The 24,558-nt window shown below is 41.4% G+C and overlaps 1 long non-coding RNA gene across 4 annotated transcripts; it reads left to right on the top strand.

Moving 5' to 3' along the window:
- Window positions 1-374: 374 nt before the first annotated feature.
- On the top strand, window positions 375-23,454 carry LOC118921384 (uncharacterized). 4 transcript variants are annotated; one of them, XR_008993272.1, is made up of 5 exons: window positions 375-566; window positions 3,180-3,272; window positions 18,078-18,254; window positions 21,664-21,817; window positions 22,279-23,454. It is a non-coding gene; the product is annotated as an uncharacterized LOC118921384 (long non-coding RNA). The 4 variants fall into 4 exon arrangements; XR_008993273.1 differs by lacking the exons at window positions 21,664-21,817; window positions 22,279-23,454 and adding an exon at window positions 18,493-21,657; XR_005028321.2 differs by lacking the exons at window positions 18,078-18,254; window positions 21,664-21,817; window positions 22,279-23,454 and adding an exon at window positions 3,946-4,025 and having other exon boundaries at window positions 378-566.
- Window positions 23,455-24,558: the final 1,104 nt, after the last annotated feature.

Below are 24,558 nucleotides of genomic sequence, written 5' to 3'. Positions count from 1 at the left end.
AAGAATTTTGACTAATGCAAAATGAGGATCTTTTTGACCTAGTTTTAAATGTGTATATCTTAAACCAAAAGCCAGTGTCATATTTAATGGTGAAATACCAGAAACATTTCCATTAATGCCAGCAATAGAGGTGCGATGTAATGAATTATAAGAAGTACATATTTGGTCATTTATATGACCAAATACATATATCTCAGGTATATTTGGTCTTCATCCACAGTGCCAGAAAGCACTGCAGTCTTAAATGTGAAATGGGTGTTTTGTCATGTTAATGAGAGACTTTTGGACCCGCCCAAGGGCAGGGCTGGAGGTTGAATCAGCCAATGGCAAAAATTTAGTCAGTCATGACTGTGCAAGGAAGCCCTCACAAAAACCTCTGAGGAGAACAAATCACTCTCCTGAATCCTGCTTCTCTGCCTGGAGAGCCAGGGTGCCTCCACGTGCCACCGAGCCAGGACCCAAGCTCCACGAGGATAGAAGCTCCTTTATTCGGAAGTACCCTCTGTCTCTCTTCATCTGGTTGCTAACTTGTATCCTTAAAGGAATCCTTTATTAAATTGGTAAAGGTGAGTGTTTTCCTCAGTTCTGTGAGCTGCTCTAGAAAATTAATCGAACCCAAGGGGCAGATCGTGGGGACCTCCAGCCTGAAACCAGCAGGTCAGAAGCACAGGGAACTGCCTGGGGTTGCGACCAGCGTCTGGAGTGGGGAGTGGAGGGCACTCTTGTAGGAGGGAGCCCTTAACCTGGGGAATTCGATGATGTCTCGGGGCAGGTAGCACGAGAATCTAGTTCTTGGACATCCTGCTGGTCGAGTACTGCTTTGAGTTTGTGGGAAGACCCCCCAACTCAGCCCCGACACGTACACACCTTGGAATCGGGTCCGGAAACCCGAATGAAGTTACTTTTACTGTTGTGTATAATACTATTGTAGTAGTAGTAGAAGAAAACGCCACCATGCAAAGGGTGATCTCTATGATAGGGATTCCGGGTTTCTTCAGGGAGAGGGTGGCAGGAAACAACTTTTTTATTTCACCGGAACCTTGAGAACGCAAGTGTGGGCAAGGTGAGCCGAGCAGCTCGTGGAATGCTTGACCGAAGCCAAGGAGCCCGCAGGGGAGCTGCTGAAAAGTCTTAGCACGTGTTCATGCCCTTGTCTCAGCAGGTTACTGCTGGGGATTCAGCCTGAGAAAAAAAAACAATCAGGGCTGAAAAGGAAAGTTTGTGTGTAAAGGGAAGAAAATTTGCACGTTGCCCCAACAACAAGCAGTCTCTCATTTAAGTAGGAAACTGCTTTTTCTTCTCCATCCCGCGTCCCCTTCCCACCCTTCCTCCTCCTCCTCCTTTCCCTCTCCCTCTCTCTTTCTTTATCATACCTTAATTTGCCTTTCAGTCAAAAGAGAGAAAGTCCTGTAGGCTGAATAAAAGTAACGGAAGGGCTTCTGAATAACAAATGGGAATTTTTAGGTTCAATTTTGAAGCATGGAAGCCTTTGAAGTAAGAAACAAAAAAGATGTGGGGGGAAATCCCAGGATGGGGAGATGGATCCCAGTAGCCTGGGACCTGTGGGCAAGAGATGAAAACTATGAAGTTCCTTGCAGCTGAGAACTGCCGAGCCAGCAACATCTGGACGGCCCTAATCTGTTTCTTTTTCTGCAAGTAATTAGGCTCTGGTTTCCTGAGAATTCCAGTTAAAATCTGTAAAATAAAATAGAAACCTAAACACACCACCTCCCATCCAGGAGTTCTCACAACTACTGGGGGAGCACTGGGTGCCCTGCAGTTACGTGAGACAACCAGAATTGCACGTCATGCTTCTGGAGTAGAGAGAGCACCTGTCATCAGTGCTTTTCTATTAATGTAGACCAGGATCATACGGGCTTTTTTTCTCTGGTGGAAACCTCACAATGGGTGTATACTAATATGCTGGCTGCATTCCCTAAATCATTTTCACATGAGGTATTGCTAAACCCTGCTTGGGCTTTGCTCCTCAAGGTAGCTGCTATGCTCTTGTGAGAGCCCTTAGGGGTTTGTTAAGAGTCCATCCAATATTATTAAATCTGTGTTTCCACATTCAAGACAATCTAATGTTTTCAGCCACAGGTTTTATCTTTTCATGAAAGAATGCTTAAGTGTCTTTTAAACTGCCAGAGGGTGTCTGATTTCCTAATGTTTTAGCAGTCATGCCTTTCTATGTGAATGTGGAAACCACCTTGGGATTATAGGCATTTAGGTTTAATTTAGACATTTTACTATTTCAGTTCTGAAAACAGCAGGTTCTTAGGAAAGTGTAGTACAGTATTTATATGATGCTTGAAGACTCATTTTTGAAAGACTGTCAGGGAAATAGCTACTTTTATTGTCACAAAGCCTAACTCTTAAAATACAAAATTCTAATTCACTAAAGGTTTGAAAAAAGATTAAAATTAATGTAAGTGTTAGCAATGCATAGGAAACCTTACAGGATTTTGCAAAACATTTGACTGTTCCCCTTCTGTCTAAGTGTAGCTTAGATAACTACTTACAACCTCAGAAACCAAAGTTGCACAAGTGAAGTGTCAGCGCTGGGAGTCCAGTGTTTGGCAGCACCGGCACCTGCTTATCAGACAGCTTAGGAAATGGACCTTGTCGTGCTCTTACACGTATGGGAGGGTCTAGGTTTAGTAAAAATGTATTTGGGTCATTTAAAAATCTTACAAATAATTCAGCTGAAACTAGTTTGTTAGTTCAAAACAAATTACTTCATACTTAATCATTCTTTGGAATTGTATGGATTTTAAATCACATCTGGCCTCTCGTTGATCAGTCTTATCCAACAGGCAGTGCTATAAAGGGAAGAGTACAGAGTATTTTTGGCAAACTTTGGTATTTAAATTCTTGAAATAGTTAACTTCATAAAGTAAACAAAGGCAACAGGTTTCATTTGAAAACTTGTGGGAAAAATGCTGAGTTAACAAAACGGTTGACATTAATGTAGCCACCCTGCAAAAAGACGACAGATTTCCTCCCCACTCCCCTCAGCACAGTTGGACAAGGTTACAGCCAGGACCGGCTTTTCCTCTCCACCTTACCCAGACGCCCGGGGCCCGGTGGAATTTCTGGAGGGGGAGGTTGCCGCTAGGTGGTGTCTGGAAACGTGAGCTGCCAAGTAAAAGTCCCCCTCCATCCCTCTCTGCCCTTAGGTTCTGCTCCACCTGATGGCCCACCTGCAGCTGTGAAGACAACGAAGGTGTGTTTCCCACCACCCCACTTCTGTCTGGTCCGCTCCTGCTCAGGTGAGGGCCAGCTGACCACATGGAGCTGAGGGGTTAGGAGGTGGCAAAGCCTCTGTTGGGAAAGGGGCTCGTCATTCCCGACAGACAAGCAGGGTGGGGGTGGTATGCTGACTGCTCTGGGCTTTGGCAAGGGGAGGCCCAGTGACCAGACATGGATAATCACCAGGGCGACACCGCAGAGCATTTAGCTGTCTCACCTGGAGGCTGGTCGGGCTCTGGGGGCTGACTGGCTGCAGACCCCGGGCCTCCTTATTTAGGCCGAAGTCTGATTCCTGTATCCGCCCACTGCTTCCCTTGAGGGCTCTCCCCTCCTCTCCTTCCTCCAGTGGAATCTTAATTCGATCGGAAGGTCGGAAGGGGTTGGTGTAGAAAGGAGGGCGGGGGTCTGTAAACGTGTGTCTGAATTTTTCAGTCTTCCCCTAGACACAGCTTTAGGATGTGAAAAGGCTAATAATGGAACCCTTTCCCTAAAGCAAAAAAGGACTCCTATCTACTCCCTGGGAGAGACCCTCCAGTACAAGTGAGGAATTAGTGCAGGGTGGGTGGCAATGGGTGGAGATTACACATTATTTATCCTTTGAAGTTTTCTATAACCAAATGACTTTAAAGAGAATGGCAGTGGGAACCTGTAATCAATAACAAACTAAAAATATTTATATGGGTAGCTCCTTAGGGTTCCACACATAGAAGATGAGAGAAAACCAACTGAAACAAAGATAACAATTAAAATATGGGCAATTCCTGAGAAAATTAAAGTTGTGTAAGTGTTATTACTTTTTAAAAAATTTTTATTAAGGTAGTGTTATTAATTTTTATCACTACCAATTTTTAATTCTTGGTAATTGATCTTTTCAAGGATCATCAATGGGCTGATGTCACCAAACGTGGTAATCATTTCTATCCTGGTGTTCTTGGTGGCATTGAACACAGTGGACCATGCATTCTTACTTTATTTTTACCAAGAATCATATACACATGATGTTAAGAGTCAAATAACCCACTAAGTTTTCTTATTTCTTAAGTCCTAGCTGTTCGCATCCCACTGACCTGTCACCTCACCCACATGCCCCTTCCATTTCCCATTTCCCAGAACAATGCTTATAACTGTTTTTGCTCATTCTCTTCATACTTAACCATCATCCACGTCTCTAACATGCTCATCATACCACTTCCTAAATTCCTCATTTTAGGTATTTCCCGTTCATTTCACACTTTGGGAGATGCGAACTTAAGGTGGGTTCTGTCTGGGTCCTCTCTCCCTCTCCCTCTTTCTCACACGCACACAAACACACTCACACACACAGTGCCCTTGGCATGTAGGCATAATTCTCATCCCTCTGTCTCCAAATGGAATAACATTGTAAAAGTGCTTAAATATTCAGTATTTCATTGTTCTCACTATGGAAACACTATTCACTGCCAAGCCAGGTGGTATATTTGAATGTTCTCCCCTGTATAACATTCTTCTCTGCCTCACTGCTGCTTCCCTACCCTACATTTAATAATTACTGCCCCTCCCATCCCCCACTTCATCTTCTCTGAATAGTGCTTCTTACTAGTTCAACCCTGGCTTAGTCCATTCCAGCCACTGTAACAAATACCACAGACTGGGTGGCTCATAAACAACAGAAATTTATTTCTCACAGTTGTGGAGGCTGGAGGTCCTGGATCAGTAGAACGCCAGCGTGGTCAGGTGAGGGCTCTTTCTGAGTTTCAGTCTCCTCTTTGTGTCCTCACATGGTGGACAGGACTAGGGAGCTCTGTGTGGTCTCCTGTACAAGAGCACTAATCCTGTTTGTGAGGGCTGCACCCTTACGACCTACTCCCCTGCCAAAGTCCCCACCTCTTAATACCATCATTTGGAGGTTAGGATTTTAACATAGGAATCTGGGGGGGACAAAAACATTCAGACCATAGCAAACCCTAAACTTTCCCCCAGTTTTGAAATTCTCTTCTCAGTAAGGTCATTTACATTAGGTATTCACTTAGTTCCTTCTGTGGGCAGAAATCCCTCCTGGATTCCTGTCAGGATTTGTGGCCTCCAGGGGCACTGAGTAGCGGTGCTCTGGGATCGCCCTTCATCAGCTTTCTGGAGAATATTTTTGTCTATTGTGTTGGACCCTTGATTTCTCAGAACCAAAGAACCAATATCTTCCTTTATCTTGACTTACTCTCTTCATTGAAGGCACATCCTCTGGTAGCCTCCTGAGAAAGGGTACAGGAATGGTTGTACTTTTTATTGCTGTATGGTAATCCATTGTGTGACTGTATCAGTTTGTTTTTTCATTTTACTGTTCATAGACATTTGGATTGTTTCCATTTGGGGGACTAGACCCACAGTGCTGTTCTGAAAATTCTAGGGCACGCCTTTTGGTGACTAATGTCTGAGTATTAGGGTGAAATTTCCAGTATAGGAGATGTACATTTTCATATTTAATAGACTGCCAAAATGTTCCCTAGAATTGTAGGACCAGTTAACACTCTCACCAGGAATGTCTGACAATCCCACGTCCTCTACAGCCTTTTCAACACTTGGGTTCCTCTTGTTAATTAACACTTGTCAGTATTAGTCATTTCTGTGAGTAGGTAAGGGTATCTTACTATGGTTGTAGTTTGCATTTCCCTGAAATGGACAGAGGCCTTTTCATATACTTATTGGCTATTTGCATATCCTCCTTTGTGGTGTTATTGTTTAAATCATGTTCCTATGTTTCCATTAGGGTGGTCTGTCTTTTCCTTACTGATTTGTAGGAGTTATTATGTATTTTAGATACCAGTCCTTTATCAGGTAGATGTTTAATGAATATCTTCTCTCACTCTGATTTGCTTTCATCATGTTTTTTTCTCATTCTTAAATCATTTTACTGTTTATACTAGAGTCACATTTAAATTGGCAGAGCTGTTCCTGTGACAGGGCAGAGAACTGACATGCAAGGAAAATAGGAGGTTTTCATAAAGGCTGAGGAGAGAAGCACCACAGTAACACAAGGACATCTGTGGCTCTCAATGCCAAGGTGCATGAGTGGGTGGGAACACAGGGCGCACCCGCAGTAGCTGGCCTACATTGATTAGCTGAGACCACCTCTCTTTCTTTCTTTCTTTTTTTTAAATTAAGGTATTATTTATATACAATCTTATGAAGGTTTCACATAATAAAACTATGTGGTTACTACAGTTACCCGTATTATCAAGTCTCCACCCATAACCCAATGCAGTCACTGTCCATCAGTGTAGTAAGATGCTGTAGAATCACTGTTTGCCTTCTCTGTGCTACACTGTTCTCCCCATGATCCCCCACACCATGTGTACTAAACATAATACCCCTCAATCCCCTTCTCATGTCACCCCACCTGCCCTCCCACACACCTCCCCTTTGGTAACCATTAGTTCATTCTTGGAATCTCTGAGTCTGCTGCTATTTTGTTCCTTCAGTTTTGCTTCATTGTTATACTGCACAAATGAGGGAAATCATTTGGCATTTGTCTTTCTCCTCCTGGCTTATTTCACTGAGCATAATGTCCTCCAGCTCCATCCATGTTGTTGCAAATGGTAGGATTTGTTTCTTTCTTATGGCTGAATAGTATTCCATTGTGTCTATGTGCCACATCTTCTTTATCCATTCACCTACAGATGGACACTTAGGTTGCTTCCATATCTTGGCTGTTGTAAAAATTGCTGTGATAAACATAGGGGTGCATATGTGTTTTTGAATCTGAGAAGTTGTATTCTTTTGGTAAATTCCAAGGGAGTGGGATTCCTGGGTCAAGTGGTATTTCCATTTTTAGTTTTTTGAGGAACCTCCATATTGCTTTCCACAATGCTTGAACTAGCTTACATTCCCACCAGCAGTGTAGGACGGTTCCCCTTTCTCCGCATCCTCACCAGCATTTGTTGTTCTTAGTCTTTTCAGTGCTGGCCATCCTTACTGGTGTGAGGTGATATCTCATTGTGGTTTTAATTTGCATTTCTCTGATGATTAGTGATGTGGAGCATCTTTTCATGTGTCTGTTGGCCATCTGAATTTCTTCTTTGGAGAACTGTCTCTTCATATCCTCTGCCCATTTGTTAATTGGATTATTTGCTTTTTGGGTGTTGAGGCATGTAAGTTCTTTATATATTTTGGATGTTAACCCCTTCTCAGATATGTCATTTACAAATATATTCTCCCATATTGTAGGATGCCTTTTTGTTCTGTTGATGGTGTCCTTTGCCATACAGAAACTTTTTAGTTTGATGTAGTCCCATGAGTTCATTTTTGCTTTTGTTTCCCTTTCTTGGGGAGATGTGTTCAGGAAGAAGTTGCTCATGCTTATATTCAGGAGATGTTTGCCTATGTTGTCTTCTAAGAGTTTTATGGTTTCATGACTTCCATTCAAGTGTTTAATCCATTTTGAGTTTACTTTTGTGTATGGGGTCAAACAATAATCCAGTTTCATTCTCTTGCATGTAGCTGTCCAGTTTTGCCAACACCAGCTGTTGAAGAGTCTGTCATTTCCCCATTGCACATCCATGGCTCCTTTATTGTATATTACTTGACCATATATGGTTGGGTTTATATCAGGGCTCTCTAGTCTATTCCATTGGTCAATGGGTCTGTTCTTGTGCTAGTACCAAATTGTCTTGATTACTGTGGCTTTGTAGTAGAGCTTGAAGTTGGGGAGCATAATGCCCCCAGCTTTATTCTTCCTTCTCAGGATTGCTTTGGCTATTCAAGGTCTTTTGTGGTTCCATATGAATTTTAGAACAATTTTCTCTAGTTCATTGAAGAATGCTGTTGGTGTTTTGATAGGAATTGCATTGAATCTATAGATTGCTTTAGGCAGCATGGCCATTTTGACAATATTAATTCTTCCTATCCATGAGCATGGGATGAGTTTCCATTTATTGGTATCTTCTTTAATTTCTCTTAATAGTGTCTTGTAGTTTTCAGGGTATAGGTCCTTCACTTCCTTGGTTAGGTGTATTCCTAGGTATTTTATTCTTTTTGTTGCAACTGTGAATGGAATTGTTTTCCTAATTTCTCTGTCTGCTAGTTTGTTGTTAGTGCATAGGAATGCCACAGATTTCTGTGTATTAATTTTGTATCCTGCAACTTTGCTGAATTCAGATAGTAGATCTAGTAGTTTTGGAGTGGATTCTTTATGGTATTTTATGTATAATATGTCATCAGCAAACGGACAGTTTAACTTCTTCCTTGCCAATCTGGATGCCTTTTATTTCTTTGTGTTGTCTAATTGCCGTGGCTAGGACCTTCAGTACTATGTTGAATAGAAGTGGGGAAAGTGGGCATCCTTGTCTTGTTCCCGATCTTAAAGGAAAAGCTTTCAGCTTCTTGCTGTTAAGTATGATGTTGGCTGTGGGTTTGTCATATATGGCCTTTATTATGTTGAGGTACTTGCCCTGTATACCCATTTTGTTGAGAGTTTTTATCATGAATGGGTGTTGAATTTTTTTGAATGCTTTTTCAGCATCTATGGAGATGATCATGTGGTTTTTGTCCTTCTTTTTGTTGATGTGGTGGATGATGTTGATGGATTTTCATATGTTGTACCATCCTCGCATCCCTGGAATAAATCCTACCTGATCATGATGGATGATCTTTTTGATGTATTTCTGAATTCAGTTTGCTAATACTTTGTTGAGCATTTTTGCATGTATGTTCATCAGGGATATTGGTCTGTAATTTTCTTTTTTTGTGGTGTCTTTGCCTGGTTTTGGTGTTAGAGTGATGCTGGCCTCTCATAGAATGAGTTTGGAAGTATTCCTTCTTCGTCTACTCTTTGGAAAACTTTAAGGAGAATGGGTATTAGGTCTTCACTAAATGTTTGATAAAATTCAGCGGTGAAGCCATTTGGTCCAGGAATTTGTTCTTAGGTAGTTTTTTCATTACTGCTTCAATTTCATTGCTGGTAATTGATCTGTTTATATTTTCTGTTTCTTCCTTGGTCAGCCTTGGAAGTTTGTATTTTTCTAGAAAGTTGTCCATTTCTTCTATGTTATACAGTTTGTTAGCATGTACTTTTTCATAGTATTCTCTAATAATTCTTTGTACTTCTGTGGTGTCTGCAGTGATTTTTCCTCTCTCATTTCTAATTCTGTTTATGTGTGTAGACTCCCTTTTTTTCTTGATAAGTCTGGCTAGGGGTTTATCTATTTTGTTTATTTTCTTGAAGAACCAGCTCTTGCTTTCATTGATTCTTTCTATTGTTTTATTCTCGATTTTATTTATTTATGCTCTAATCTTTATTATGTCCCTCCTTCTATTGACTTTGGGCCTCATTTTTTCTTCTTTTTCTAGTTTCATTAATTGTGAGTTTAGACTGCTTATATGGGATTGTTCTTCTTTCTGGAGGTAGGCCTGTACTGCAATATACTTTCCTCTTAGCGTGGCCTTGGCTGCATCCTACATATTTTGTGGTGTTGAATTATTGTTGTCATTTGTCTCCATATATTGCTCGATCTCTGTTTTTATTTGGCCATTGATCCATTGGTTATTTAGGAGCATTTTGTGAAACCTCCATGTGTTTGTGGGATTTTTCATTTTCTTTGTGTAATTTATTCCTAGTTCATACCTTTGTGTCCGAGAAACTGGTTGGTACAATTTCAGTCTTTTTGAATTTATTGGGGCTCTTTCTGTGGCCTAGTAAATGATCTATTCTTCAAAATGTTCCATGTGCACTTGAGAAGAATGTATATTCTGCTGCTTTTGGGTGTAGAGTTCTGTAGATGTCTGTTAGGTCCATCTGTTCTAATGTGTTGTTCAGTGCCTCTGTGTCCTTATTTATTTTCAGTCTGGTTGATCTGTCCTTTGGAGTGAATGGAGTGTTGAAATCTCCTAGAATGAATGCATTACATTCTATTTCCCCTTTTAGTTCAGTTAGTATTTGTTTCACATATGTAGGTGATCCTGTGTTATGAGCATAGATATTTATAATGGTTATATCTTCTTATTGGATTGACCCCTTTATCATTATGTAATGTCCTTCTTGTGACTTTCTTTGTTTTGAAGTCTATTTTATCTGATACAAGTACTGCAACACCTGCTTTTTCCTCCCTATTGTTGGCATGAAATATCTTTTCCCATCCCTTGACTTTTAGTCTGTGCATGTCTTTGGGTTTCAGGTGAGTCTCTTGTAAACAGCATATAGATGGGTCTTGCTTTTTTATCCATTCTATTACTCTGTGTCTTTTGATTGGTGCATTCAGTCCATTTACATTTAGGGTCATTATTGAAAGATAGCTACTTATTGCCATTGCTGGCTTTAGGTTCGTGGTTACCAATGGTTCAAGCGTAGCTTCTTTACTATCTTACTGTCTAACTTAACTCGCTTATTGAGCTATTGTAAACACAGTCTGATGATTCTTTATTTCTCTCTCTTCTTATTCCTCCTCCTCCATTCTTTATATGTTAGGTGTTTTATTTTGTGCTCTTTTGTGTTTCCTTTGACTGCTTTTGTGGGTAGTTGATTTTATTTCTTGCCTTTAGTTAGTATTTGATTGTTCTCCTTTCTTTGCTGTGATTTTATTTTCTCTGGTCACATCTATTTTGCCTTAGGAGTGCTTCCATCGACAGCAGTCCCTGTAATATATCCTGTAGAGGTGGTTTGTGGGAGGCAAATTCCCTCAACTTTTGCTTGTCTGGGAATTGTTTAATCCCTCCTTCATCTTTAAATGATAATCTTGCTGGATACAGTATTCTTGGTTCAAGGCCTTTCTGTTTCATTGCATTAAATATATCATGCCATTCTCTTCTGGCCTGTAAGGTTTCTGTTGAGAAGTCTGATGATAGCCTGATGGGTTTTCCTTTGTAGGTGACCTTTTTTCTCTCTCTGGCTGCCTTTAATACTCCATCCTTGTCCTTGATCTTTGCCATTTTAATTATTATGTGTTTTGGTGTTGTCCTCCTTTTGTCCCTTGTGTTGGGAGTTCTCTGTGCTTCCATGGTCTGAGAGACTATTTCATCCCCCAGTTCAGGGACTTTTTCAGCAATTATTTCTTCAAAGATACTTTCTATCCCCTTTTCTCTCTCTTCTTCCTCTGGTACCCCTATAATGCAAATATTGTTCTGTTTGGATTGGTCACACAGTTCTCTTAATATTCTTTCATTCCTGGAGATCCTTTTATCTCTCTCTGCATCAGCTTCTCTGCGTTCCTGTTCTCTGATTTCTATTCCATTAATGGCCTGTTCCATCTCGTCTATTCTGTTTTTAAGTCCTTCCAGAGATTGTTTTATTTCTGTATTCTCCCTCCTCAGCTCTTGCATATTTCTCTGCAAGTCCATCAGCATGGTTATGACCTTTATTTTGAATTATTTTTCAGGAAGATTGGTTAAGTCTCTCCCCCCAGGTACCCTCTCAGGTGAGGATGTCTGTGTGATTCTGGTCTGGATCAAATTCTTCTGCCTTTTCATGGCTATAGAGGTAGTCATGGGCAGTTGGCATGTGTGTCAGCTGGGAGAACAAAGTCCCTTCCTGCTTGCTCCTCACCTTCCTCTCCTGGGAGAATGGCAACCCCTTGTGGCTTGTGCTGGGCAGCTGCATGCAGATGGGGTCTCTGATTCTTGCCCAGGCCGCTGTGGAGGACGCTTTGCATGGCTGCTGTGGGCGGGGCCGGTCTCAGGCTGCTGATCTGCTATGGTGCAGCCGCACGGGAGGGGGAACAGGCGGGAGGCTGTTTATCGCCGTGAGGGGTCTCAGAGCCCCGCTGCTGCCCAAGGGGTTAGGGTGCCCGACGTTTCCTGGGATTCCCAGCTGCTGGGCTCAGTGTGCCAGGATGCTTCTGTGCAGCTGTGAGGCTCCTGTCCCTTTAAGACTCTTAAAAGCACTCGCTTTTCTTTTGTCCCAGGGGCACCAGCTGTGGGAACCCGCTCGCAGGTTTTACTGTTCCATTTTTCTAATATCCAGCACACCATGCACTGTGTCTATGCTCCCGGTACGGATGACTAGGGCTGGTTATTTAGCAGTCCTGGGCTCCGTCTCCCTCCCTGCTCCAACTCCTCTCCTCCCGCCGGGGAGCTGGGGTAGGGGTGATGCTCGGGTCCCACCAGGCCGTGGCTTGTATCTTACCCCCTTCCTGAGGCTCTGGGTTCTCGCAGGTGTAGATGTAGCTTGGCTCTTGTCCTGAATCTTCTGGTCTCTCTTTTAAGAATAGTTGTATTTGTTGTATTTTCAAATATATATATGGGTTTGGGAGGAGATTTCCACTGCCCTACTCATGCCGCCATCTTGGCTCAGCCTCTCGTGAATTCAGATTTTTTTAAAAAGTTCAATATGTTATTGTGGGGAAAATGGAAGTTCCTATGGCCAGGATCCTCACCTGACTGTACACCACAAGCTACACTTGATGATGTAATTGGCCTACTGCTAGGCTATTGCTTCCACACCAGTAGACAATGAGCTATTATTGACTGAGTCACTATATAAAGAGCTCCACCCAGTGCTCTTGGTGGAGGCAGAGATGGAGGTGGACACGGACCTGCAGACTGTAGGATGCAGATGTTATTCTAGTGCTCAACCTACCGCCATGAGAATAAAGCTGGGTATAAACCTTTTTACCCCAAGTATGTTCCATTGTCCGGTCTCACCAAACCATAGTGAACTTGACCAAGGCTGAAACCCTCAGGCAAGACAGTTACCCATTACTATCATTTTTAAAATCTATTTTCTTATTGAATTATCATTGATATGCAATATTATATTGGTTTCAAGTATAGAACATAGTGATTCAACAGTTACCCACATTATTAAATCTTCAGCCAAACTAGTGCAGTATCTGTTAACAGAGAAAGATGTTACAGAACTATTGACTATATCTTCCGTGTTGTGACCAACTTATATTATGATTGAGATTTTGGTGCCTCTCTATCCCCCTCACCACCCCACCCACCTCAGCATCTCCCCTATGGTAACCATGAGTCACTTCTCAGTGTCTGTGAGTCTACTGCTGTTTTGATCATTTTATTTTGTTTGGTTTTTAGATTCCCCATATAAATGAAATCATGCAGTATTTGTCTTTCTGCACCTGGCTTATTTCACTTAGTATTATGTAGTCTAGACCCATCCATGTTGTCACAAATGGCAGAATTTCTTTACTTTTAATGAGTGAATAATATTCCATTGTGTATATGTACCACCTCTTTTTCATCCATTCTTCTATTGGTGGGCACTTTGGTTGTTTCCATACTGATTGCAAATAATGTGGCAATAAACATAGAAGTGCATGTATCTTCTTGAATCAGAGATTTTATTTTATTTGGGGAAATTCCTAGAAGTGGGGTTACTGGGTCAAATAGTATTTCTATTTCTAGTTCCATACTGCTTTCATAGTAGCTGCACCAGTTTAAATCGGCGGGTTCCCTTTTTGCCACATCCTCACCAACACTTGTTTCTTGTCTTTTGGATAGTGGCCATTCTAACTGGTGTGGGGTGATATCTCATTGTGGTTTTGACTTTTCATTTCCCTGATGATTAGCAATGTGGAGCATCTTTTCTTGTGCCTGTTGGCCCTCTGTACAGTCTTTGGAAAAATGTTTGTTCCTCTGCCCATTTTTTAATTGGGTTATTTGTTGTTTTGGTGTTGAGGCATTAGTTCTTTTTAAAGAACAGAAAAAATACATCTCATGTTTTGAATTGATACTGCCACTAAGTCAACACCTTAAATAGTCTGCTTTTCTTGTTCTATTTACTTTGGGTAATTCCTTTAAGCATCCTAAGGTTCTGATGCTAAGGAGATTTGATTAAGTTCCTAAAAGAATTCCAAATGTTCAGAAATATGAAACTTATCCAATATTCTTCTAGTACTTTTATTGATTATTAAAGTTGTAATGGTCTGCATTGTAAGCCCTCAAAATTTGCTGAGTTGGTCCAATTTCTTGACTCAAGCAGATTATACGAGTAGATTTAAGAAAATCCAATCCAGGGATTCTCTATAAATGCCACAGCAACACAGACAACTTGATATAAGTTCCCTGATGACATTTATCTTTTGTTTCAGAACAAAACATAATCCTATAGATCTGTTTCTGCAGATTGGATTTTTGTTTGAGGTTTGGGAGGAGACAGTTTCACCTCCTTTGAGTAGTTGAGAAATAGACAGAATTGCATAGTTTACTCTGAAAACTTGCAAGTTCTAATTTGCCAAAATAAAATGTCTGGAGCATACCTGGGAGATTTCCACATGCCCTAAAGATGTTGTTTGCCTTCTCCCATTATGCATTTACCAAATAATCAAGGGTGCTGTTTGAATAATATAGCAGGCACCCCCATTTGGGCATGGAAAGCTCTGGGAATGTAAGCTAAGAAAACAAAAACAACACCTCTTCCTATAGAGTATTTTATATAGATAGGTACTATGACAAGATAGTTTCTTTTTTTAAAAAAAATCACATAAAACCCAGGATGATGATGAAGAAAAGTTAAAAGATTTTTAAAAACAAAAAAGGTATACTTTAATTACTTATTTTTTGTAATAACCACCATTTCTTGAAAACTAATTTTATTACACACATCATTTGTGTTATTACAAAAGTCTTACAAGTTATCATTCTATTCTTTTTTTTTCTTTTGGTATCATTAATATACAATCACATGAGCAACATTGTGGTTACTAGATTCTCCCCATTATCAAGTCCCCACCACATACCCCATTAGAGTCACTATCCATCAGCGTAGTAAGATGCTAAAAGGTATACTTTAAATACAAATATCCAGTAACCTCACTTCTTTGATCCTTTCGACCAGTTGTCAAGCTGAGTTCAAGAGTTTTAAAACCATATAAACATTATTTTTCAAAGTTTATTAGAAGTTACTGACTCAATCAGCTTTCCTAAAATAATTGGATTTAATTTTGGGGGGGTGTTGTCAGAGCCACCTGCCTTTGCTCAATTGTATCCTGTGTTTTGTGACACTGACTTCAACCCCCTTTTAAACTTTCTTATCCTTCCTTTGTGTTTCATTCTGGAACATTCCAAAGCACCCAACCTGGCCAAGCAACATTCTATTAGTAGAATGTAGAGCTCAACTTTAAGCGATAACGAAAGCCTCTGAAATTGCTCCGGAAACCTCCTGTTCGTTGGCACTATTGGACATTCCTTGTTCTTCCCTGGCATCTGACTCCCTTGGCTCTGCCCCTTCTCCCAATGCCTGCCTTGGGCCATCTGCTCGCTCTGACAATTCATTTTAGACACACCTCCCCGGATGGTGCCCTCTGGGATGGGTTGGATCCATACACTGTAGCTCAGGGTGAAAATGCTCCCATCCTGACCTGACCCCAAAGACCAGCAGAACCAGAAGACCCGCCCTTAGGGATGAGCAAGTCAGCCCTGCCAAGTTCTTTGGGATTCTCCACCTCTGCTTCTAGCTGTTTCTAGTTAACCCTTTCAGGCTCTCCCTGAGTGAATGGCTCAGGCCTTATCTTTCAAACAGTAAGGGCAAAAAAATCATACCATTTAACACAAAAATAACAAACACAGATTTCCTTGAAATACCTTTTATTGTGTCAAAAAGAGTTCATAATAGGGAAGAGTTCCTTTTTCTTTTTGTCTTTCATGACATTAATGTTTTTGAAGAGTCCTGGTCTTTTATTTTGTCGTGTCCTTCAGTTTGGGTTTGCCTGGTGTTTCCTTACAGTTATATTCAGATTAGGTACTTTGGATAGAAAGTCATCAGAATCCACAGTATGTTCGATCAGGAAGCACTAGGCACCAATTGGTTCCCTAGTGGTGACTTGAACTTGATCCCTGGATAAGTTTTTCTTACCAGTTTTCTCTCCTGCAAGGGAGGTTTCTCTTTGTCATTAAGAGCACTGTGAGGAGCTACTAGTCTCAACTGCCAAACTTTAAGGGCAGCTCCCACCCAGCTCACCTTCTCCTTCCCCACCCCAGCCTTTGCCTGAGGTCCCTGGGGGCCAGCCTCACCCAAGGCCCAGCTCCTGTCCCAGCTCCCACGTCACTCTGCCCTGATTGCTGCTGAGACGCTTGCTGGGCTGTATTGTGACTGTCTTTTGGAGATAGGGCAGGGACATGAGACCAGCATCATGATTAACTTTTTCTGCCTATGATGGAAAATGCTGAGTTTTGTGTACAGTTGGAACAGGCGGGACTCCATCCTAAGGCTAAGATTCTGTTTTAAAATCCAGGGAGTTAGGAGGTAAGATTCCCAACATACTTTATGGTAAGCAGCCAGTAACTGACCCTGTCTTAAGGCAGGGCAGGTGGTCCTTACTGATATGTTCCCAGTGCTTGAGGGAAACCACTATCTTGGAGAGGCACCAGATCAATAAATTCCTTGTGTTAAGTTTATTTTACAGAATTATCTGGAGGACGGACTGTGGATGATGAACAGTGTCTTTCACCAGAGATAGCCATCATGGACCACACGGCAACCTTATGCTCCTCTGACCCTTTATCTCATTCTTGAAAATCGTTAAAAAACAGAATCCCCAGCTTTTTAAGCATGTCTCCTGTCTAAGTTTGCCTGCACCCCCCTTTCCTCGAGTGTGGAGTTTGTGCCTTAAATGAAGACTTCTCACTGCCCAGCTAACTGTGTTTTGTCTCTGTGCTCTTCCAGTGATAAGGGTCTTTGTTACTTGCCTATTTCATTCTGTTTTCTAGATTTAAGCACTAGTCTTCACTTCCTCTGTCCTACTTCAGACAAGTTGGGAGTTGCTACTGAGAGCTCTGATTTGGGCTTGGAAGCTCCTGTCACCTGGGTGACCCGGACAGAACTGCAGCTCTGTGATCATATTCTTTAGGAGCCTTCCTGAAAATCTCCTTTCCTTGCCTTTGGGAAGTAGTCAGAACATAATCTCTCTCCTTCCAGCACTCTGCAGCACCCCCAAATCCTGGGGTGGTAGGAACTTAGTTCCCATGCCATACAGATTCAACAGACATTAGGTGCCGGGGGATTCTGGCTTTAGGAGTTGATGAGGGATCTGCCCTAAGCCCAAGAGTTGAGTGAGTTTCCCTTCCCTCTCTCTGCTCTCCGCAGCCTGCAGGGCAGCTGCCATTCCCAGGTACTCTCACTTTAATGAATTCCTCCCTTACCTACACTCGTCTGACCTGCCTGAGAATTCTTTCTCACTCAGTCAAGAACCCTCCCCAGCCCAGGATGAGGTTTCACCTAGTGCCCAGGGAGATACCTCCCCAGATGCAGCTGCCCAACAGCATTCTGGAAATGTGGACGGGTAGCCTGCATACTTCTTGGGGGCAGGATTAGGTTTTATTTGCATTGGTGTCTTGGAATGTGTCAAACTGTGGCTTTTTTCCATGAATGAGCGAGCGCCTAGGCAGGGGACCCAGTGACGATGATTTGCTTGGATTTAAAGCTTTTGTCACATCGCTGGGCGTCTGGACTTACTGAATAATGACATGTAAAAGAAGTCTTTTTGAAAGATAAAAATAAAGACATAAATGCCTTTAGCTTCTAAATCAAACAATTTACTTCTGGAGGAGATCTAAATGACCAGATATTCTAATCCTAGTATTTTATTAAATAAATTTATAGGATCCCCAAGATGAAACAGAGCTGGGACTAAAATCCAGATTCCGTGTCCGAGGCTTCCTCACGTTCCGAGTTCCTGTTAGTCTCGGTCCAGCCGTTTACAGACACAAAGTGGAATGGACAAACTTCATGACTGGCAAATTAAGATGACTCCACTTATTTTTTCTTTCTGAGGCAAAATTCACATTAAAAAAATTAACTATTAGCCACTTTAAAGTGTATACTTCAGGGGCATTTTCTGCACTATATGTTTGTCTCTTCTTCCCTTATTTAAAAATATTTTGTTTTGCATGTGGTATTTTATTAGTCTCGGTTCCACTGAAACTCCAGGTAAAGAATGATTTTCAGAGTCAAGATGAGTGACAGCCTGGGTGGAGGAAGAGGAATGAGATCAGTCTGGCCACCACGTCCCTCCTCTCACTGAACTCCAGGCTGGGATAGCTGCTGAGTTAACCCTTTAGTGGACATTTGCCAAAGATGAGAAGTAAGTCACCCCTTCAAGGCACTGTTTTACTGTGAGGGTTTCTGTTGTCTTTTTATCTTCCCTGTTAAGCCTTGGGTGCAGAAAGAGCAGAGGACAAAGAGCCTAGCAGCTTTGAGGATGGGTTTGGTTTGACTCAGCTAACTAACTGTCAGAGGGGTGTGGGGACTATTTAGGAACCTCTGCGAAGCAGGCAGCTGTGGGCTTTGGCCTGGGGCTGACTCCCACCTTGTCTTCCCAGGTGATTGCTGAGTGTGCTCCACCTCTCGGTGAGCCCTTCCTCTGAGCCTCCCGCCCACCCCAGTTTCTCTCTCCTGAGCTTGTGTCTGGATCTACTCTTCTGGCTCCAAGCATAGAGCCCCAAGTTTCTGAGTAGTCTTTTTCTTTTTTTTTACTGCATGACTTGACTACATGACAGAACTGGGTCTTCTTTTTTTTAAATTGAAGTATAGTTTATATACAATTATATTGGTTTCAAGTATATAGCATAGTTGTTCAACAGGTACACACATTATTAAATCCTCACCCCACTAGTGCAGTTACTATCTGTCAGCATAGGAAGATGGTACAGAACCATGGCTATATCCACGATCCTGTATTACCATCCCTGTGACCAACTTATATTATGATTGGGATTTTTGTGCCCTTTTATCTCCCTCATCCTCATTTTGAGCAGTCTTTTTAGATACCTCATTCAGACTCCACAGTTTGACTGAAGATTTTTTACATTTGAAGTTTCATGGTATTTGCTAAACTACTGCTTTCTCTTTCATTCAATAAACATGCATTGTTGTCTTAAGTTCTTTCCCTGTGCATGAAATTTGTCAGACCTGTGGTGCAATCTAAAGCTTAAGTCCACGTGGCTCTTACTCCTTCTGAGAACTAAATTCTAGTAGGGAAGATAAATTAGAAATACTTATTTGACAAATATTCATTGAACTTGCATGATGGTAGGTGCTAGGGCTGCAAAGAAGACCTGGACAAAACACTGGCGCTCACGGAGTGGGGAGAATTGTCAGTATGGATTGACAGTGAGAGTCATTCACTGAGCCTAACCATGAGACCCCTGGGAGATGTTTGACATTCTCATTTAGACCAGGGAAGGCTTAGTCTTATAAGACAGTCTTACAAAGGTAGACCTAAGAATTCTTTAATATCTTCTCTTATAAACAGTTGCTTGAGGGATCAGTGTAGGAGTCCATGAAAGGATGTTTTAGTTAGGTACAGATTGGAACTCCAACCCAAATCACAACAACTAATCTTACCCAACACTGGCCCCCAGTTTCTTCTGGAGCACAAAGGAGATCAGACAGATTCTATGATGCCTTCCCATGCCCTGGATGGAGATTTTCAGGTACAGCAAGATATCACTGCTTTCAGAAGAAAGGAGTGGTGAGAGGGCAGGACCACTAATTAGTTTTCATGACAGAGATCCTAAAGAAGCCAGAGGTGCTTACTATGATTTTAGTTAACTGGAAACACACTTGAGTGTTAGACAACCAAAATTGTTGCTTTCATCTGAACTTGAGAACAATTAGAAGTGGTGGGTTTAATTATGCTGCCTGCCTCCACACTAAACAATATGCACCTATTAAATTCGTCCAGAGCTGACTGGGTCTATGAGACAATATAATCCAGCTCAGAGTGGCAGGACAGCCGACCGTGTATGTTGTGGCTGCTGTACTGTAGTCTGCAGGTGTTGGTAAGAGTTGTGCTCTATTTCTTGCTCTTTAAATCTTTTTGAAACCTCACTGCCATATAATGACTTAGGATTTTGCATCCTGAGCAAGTCATCAAAAATATTCACATTTGGTGCTTATCCCTAAAAGAAGACTCTCATTTGGTTATAAAAGACTGGATGGCTTTTAAGTGACAGTTCACAAATTGTCTCCTGTATGATGCTGGGACCCTAGAGAAAGTCTATCAGACATTTTTAACTAAAAAAAAAAAATTAGCATTTATTTAACAGGCTCCACATTTCCCCACAAATTCCTTAAATCATTTATTAATACGTTACTTTAAATTATCTTCAAAGAATTCTAAGCCACATCAGCTGTGGCTGTTTGGAGTTCTTGTACTCCAGAAAAGATAATGTTAGGTAGAACATTTGACTCTATGATCTTCATTTTACCATAAATTCCATGGGGGCACTGAAATATCATATTAAATATGGGTATTGTGCTATGTTGAATTGAATTTTCTCTGGTTACAAGTAACCAAAAAAGAGAGAGAGATGAAGCCGAAAACCCAAGGGGTAGAGGGACCTGTGGGTGGGAACCGGTGCGTCCCCGAGGGAAGAGTGCTCCCTTTTGAGGATCTTGAGGGAGTGGCAGCCACACGTCTCTGGGGACCTTGGTGAGCAGGAACACACTCACCTTCAGAGATCCCCTCCTAGAGTGCTCGCTGCCTCAGATGCTTCTAGGTCAAAATGTCCCCTTTCTGGGAGAGAAAAGTGGATTGTGCCCTCCTCGCTCAGAGTTCAGCTCTAGACCAGCCAGCCATGGTGAGAGGGTAGAGCGACATGACAGGAGTAAGACTTATAGGAATCCACTCACGGGCACAGTCAGAGGGAGCCTGTCATTCACCACACATGACTTTAATCCTTTAACCACATATTACAGTTAAGGGTGAGCTTTATTTTCCATAGCAGAGCAATAAGCACATTAAATGATGTCTTCTTTCCTCATATTTTATTTTCAAGACTTTTTAAAATTTATTGAGACCCAGTGCAGAGGTGTGACCAGTGGAGAATAGAGGATAGGTCTGGTGTCTTGGTATGCAATGGGCGGTATGTGAAAGGTAAACTCTGTGATTACTCTGAACATACAATCAAGAACAAATCTCTTATTTGGTTACTTTTTTAATAGAATTTAAATTTTAAAAAAAGTGGTCCAAAAATGTATCATTATTGTTCTTTGCCATGAATATTAATTGGCTTCTAGTCTTAAACGTGTGTAGACCCATGCATGTATATTTTAGTATCATTGTCCTTCATCACATCTAAAAGTTAAGCTATCTACAGTCTTTCTAAATATGTAGATGGAAACCCATAATTAATGTCTATATTATGTGTGCATAAATATAGTTGATGAAGTCACTATTTTGGTAGCTGTCTTTGTTTGAAGTCCCATTTCTTTGTCTTACACAAATGTCCTAAGTCTGTTTCCCATAATATGGTGCCCATAACACATCTACTACAAGACCTGAGGTGAAAAGACTGCAGAGATGCTTTTCTAGAAGTCTAGAGAACAACTCAGCACGTCTGCAATGGCTTCATTACTAGGACAGGGATTGTGTCAGTCTGTCCCCATCATCAGGTCCTGGGGGTGTTAGAAACTATGAAATGTAGGCCCAGCCATGTGTGTGCAAAGATTAGCTTCCTGCCTGGTTAACAGATTATCTTTCTTTCTAGGAAAAAGAGGCAATGGTTTCTGCCTCTTCCAGAACTTGATATATTTGGGAATCCTGAAAATCCCCACTGCAGAAGTTTCACAAGCTTTTACATTTCATATGAATGAATGAAGATGTCATCTCTTGAACTATTTATCTCCTTATCATTCCATTAGGTAGGATTTTTTTTTTTAGTTTTCTCAAAAACTAAACTCTCAAGGATATTTTCTTTCTTTTCATTATTTAGGAATAGAAAAGATGCCTATTTCACTCCTTCTGTCAACCTCAGCCCACAGACTGTGAAAACAAATTAGTCATTCAATTTACACCTCTGAAGGAAAACAAAATACTAAAAAAAAATTTCTTTTGAATCTAACAGAACAAATTCCACAATCCTTAGGTCGTCAGATTTTTCCAAAGGAAGTTTACAAGTTTGTATCTCAATTGCCAGACTGAAATCTTTAGAAACCTGGAGTAACAAAGCAAAAAAATGAGACCTGTGCTTTCGTTGGGTTCTGAGCACTCACAGGACAGGCCTGTCAGGGAGCTTTAGCTCTGCACATAAAACTCCCAGGTTCCCCAAGGAATCAAGGTAAATTTCTCTTGCAAGCCTTATTTCTGCCCGTTGTTCTTGCAGTATCTTCCAGGAAGGCATAGAAAGAAATTATGGTTTGCAGTTAAGAAGTCCCAGATTCCAGTTGCTCCTCAGGCCCTCAGCCACAAAGCCTGACCTGTTATGTGCTCATTTGCTTCTTCCTTAAACTGGGCATAGCAGTATTTGCTCCCAGGACTGGGGCAGGATGGCAAGCAACAGCTGCAGCATTGAGCACGGTGGCAATGGGCAGGAACTCTGCAAGTGCTGGTGGCTGCTCATGATGACACTGTGTTCTGCTCCTCATCGACACCTGCAAACCTCTGGGGGTCCTGGGGGAACAGAGATTATAGTAAGAGCCACCCCGAGAAGTTTCACAATGGTTCTTTCTGCATTCAACCCAGTCCCAAGACCTGACTCATTGCTTTAAGAAGATAATGGCAGGTAGAGTGTGTATCTTCCTCTGTCATTTCCTCATCCCGGTCATGACACAGAGAAATGCCTTGGGATGGGTTACGAGTCTGAAGTATTCATACTTCTGCCTTTGGGGAGGCTGGGGAGCTTGAGGCTGTGGGATTCCAGGGCCTGTTTCCTTCTAGGAGTAACTTCATCTTTCCACCCTAGTGTGCTGTGTAATATTTTAATTTTCTTGCCAGTTGTAGGTGGGATTGTAGGCCTCTAGGAAACCTTGTGCTCAGCTTTTAGACTAGAGCAGGCATTCTGGAGAGCAGTAGACAGGACTTTTCCATGATGAGTGTCTATAGACCGTACAACCCAACAGTCCCCTCTCAGGTCCATAACGGGACATGTATGGGGGTATTCAGTGAGATGGGGTCTGTGGAGGCGGGGAGCTGGTGCAATCTGGTGCCCATCAATGGGGATGGGTACTCAAAAGTGGGAGATGTCCACCAGGAAGTCCTATGTAACAGGCTAGATGAGCATGCAACAACATGGTAGATCTCAAAAACCATGCTGAGGGGTAAAGGAAGGAACAGAATGAGCTCTTTACACAGATCAAACATGCAGGAGTACTAAATAGCTGTGTACTTTTATAATAACACATAAAGCAATGTAATATACATTTAACACTCAAAATGCTTGCCTGTGGGAATTGGAAACAGGCGTGGAGAATGGAGATAAAAGGGAATGGATGGATGGATGGATGGATGGGTGAAATAAAGTGGCTGAGGCCCTGCGCAGAGGAAGTGGGGATATGATTGACATGGTTCTTGGCCTCTGTATTTGTAAATAAAAACAATTATCAATTTCTATGTATGTGACTTTTAAAAGATTTAGGAGCAATTGTTCTAGGAAATACAAATATTTCCTTGGAAGCCACCAAAAGTAGCAATTAATACCAATTCAACAAAAGTTAAATGTCAAACTAGGAGACAAAAAATGTATATACAAGATGTTTTTCCCATGATAGTTATAAAAGGATGACTTGTAAAGAGAGGCTTTGTAAAAAGAGGCTTACCTCACCAAGAGCCAGTGGCAGATAGATGACTGCACCCTTAATACTACCCTTTTTTGGTCCAGCAGGCAGTAGTGGTTGATTTTGTGGTTTTGCAGAATGCATGTACTTTTATTTTTCCTTTTCAAAAGGTGGAAGTGGTGGAGGGACCTACAAAGGGAAAAATCTAGATTTAAATATTGTGTCTAAGAAAAATTGATCTTATCTCCTCCCATCTTTTGCAAGGTGCCCCATTAACTAGGTGCCCATTCATACTTTGACAATACTAATGGAAAGTTCTATTCCTTCTATTAAAAAAATCAGTCCAAACTAATCAAACTATGTCTGAATATCTAAAAACAAAAACCAAAGAAATGATAAAAGTGACTATGAAATCCAAACTCTATAACCATAGTATCTCATTGGCTTACAGATAATTGTAAAAAGATTCAGCAGAGCACGTGTCAGAAGTACCAACATAGGTCCTTCCTTGCACATCCTGTCAGTTCCTGTGGGGTGGGGACTGTGTCTTGATTATTTCATAATTTCTCTCAAGCTGGCTATTGTGGTATTCACTGAAAGTTTGTTAAAAGGAATCAAGTTATAGTAAGTTGATCGCTACATATACTATTCAATATTTGTGTAGTTACTGACTGTATGTCAAAATGAACAGCGAGCACAACAAAGCAGAATGGTTAACATTTTGAAAATTCAGTGTTGTAACAGGCACTGATTTTTCTCAGTACTGCTCTCATGCTTTATATGCTAAATTAAATAGTACCTTTCCAAATGGGGAAGTAAAGATTCTAATATCTATATTTGTAGAGGAAAAGAGAGGAATAAATATTTCCTGAGCACCCACTAGGTACAAG

Source organism: Manis pentadactyla, chromosome 13 (genome assembly GCF_030020395.1).
Source record: "Manis pentadactyla isolate mManPen7 chromosome 13, mManPen7.hap1, whole genome shotgun sequence".
NCBI lineage: Eukaryota > Metazoa > Chordata > Mammalia > Pholidota > Manidae > Manis > Manis pentadactyla.
Note: the sequence above shows the minus strand (reverse complement) of the source record. Positions and strands in the feature narration are given on the sequence as shown.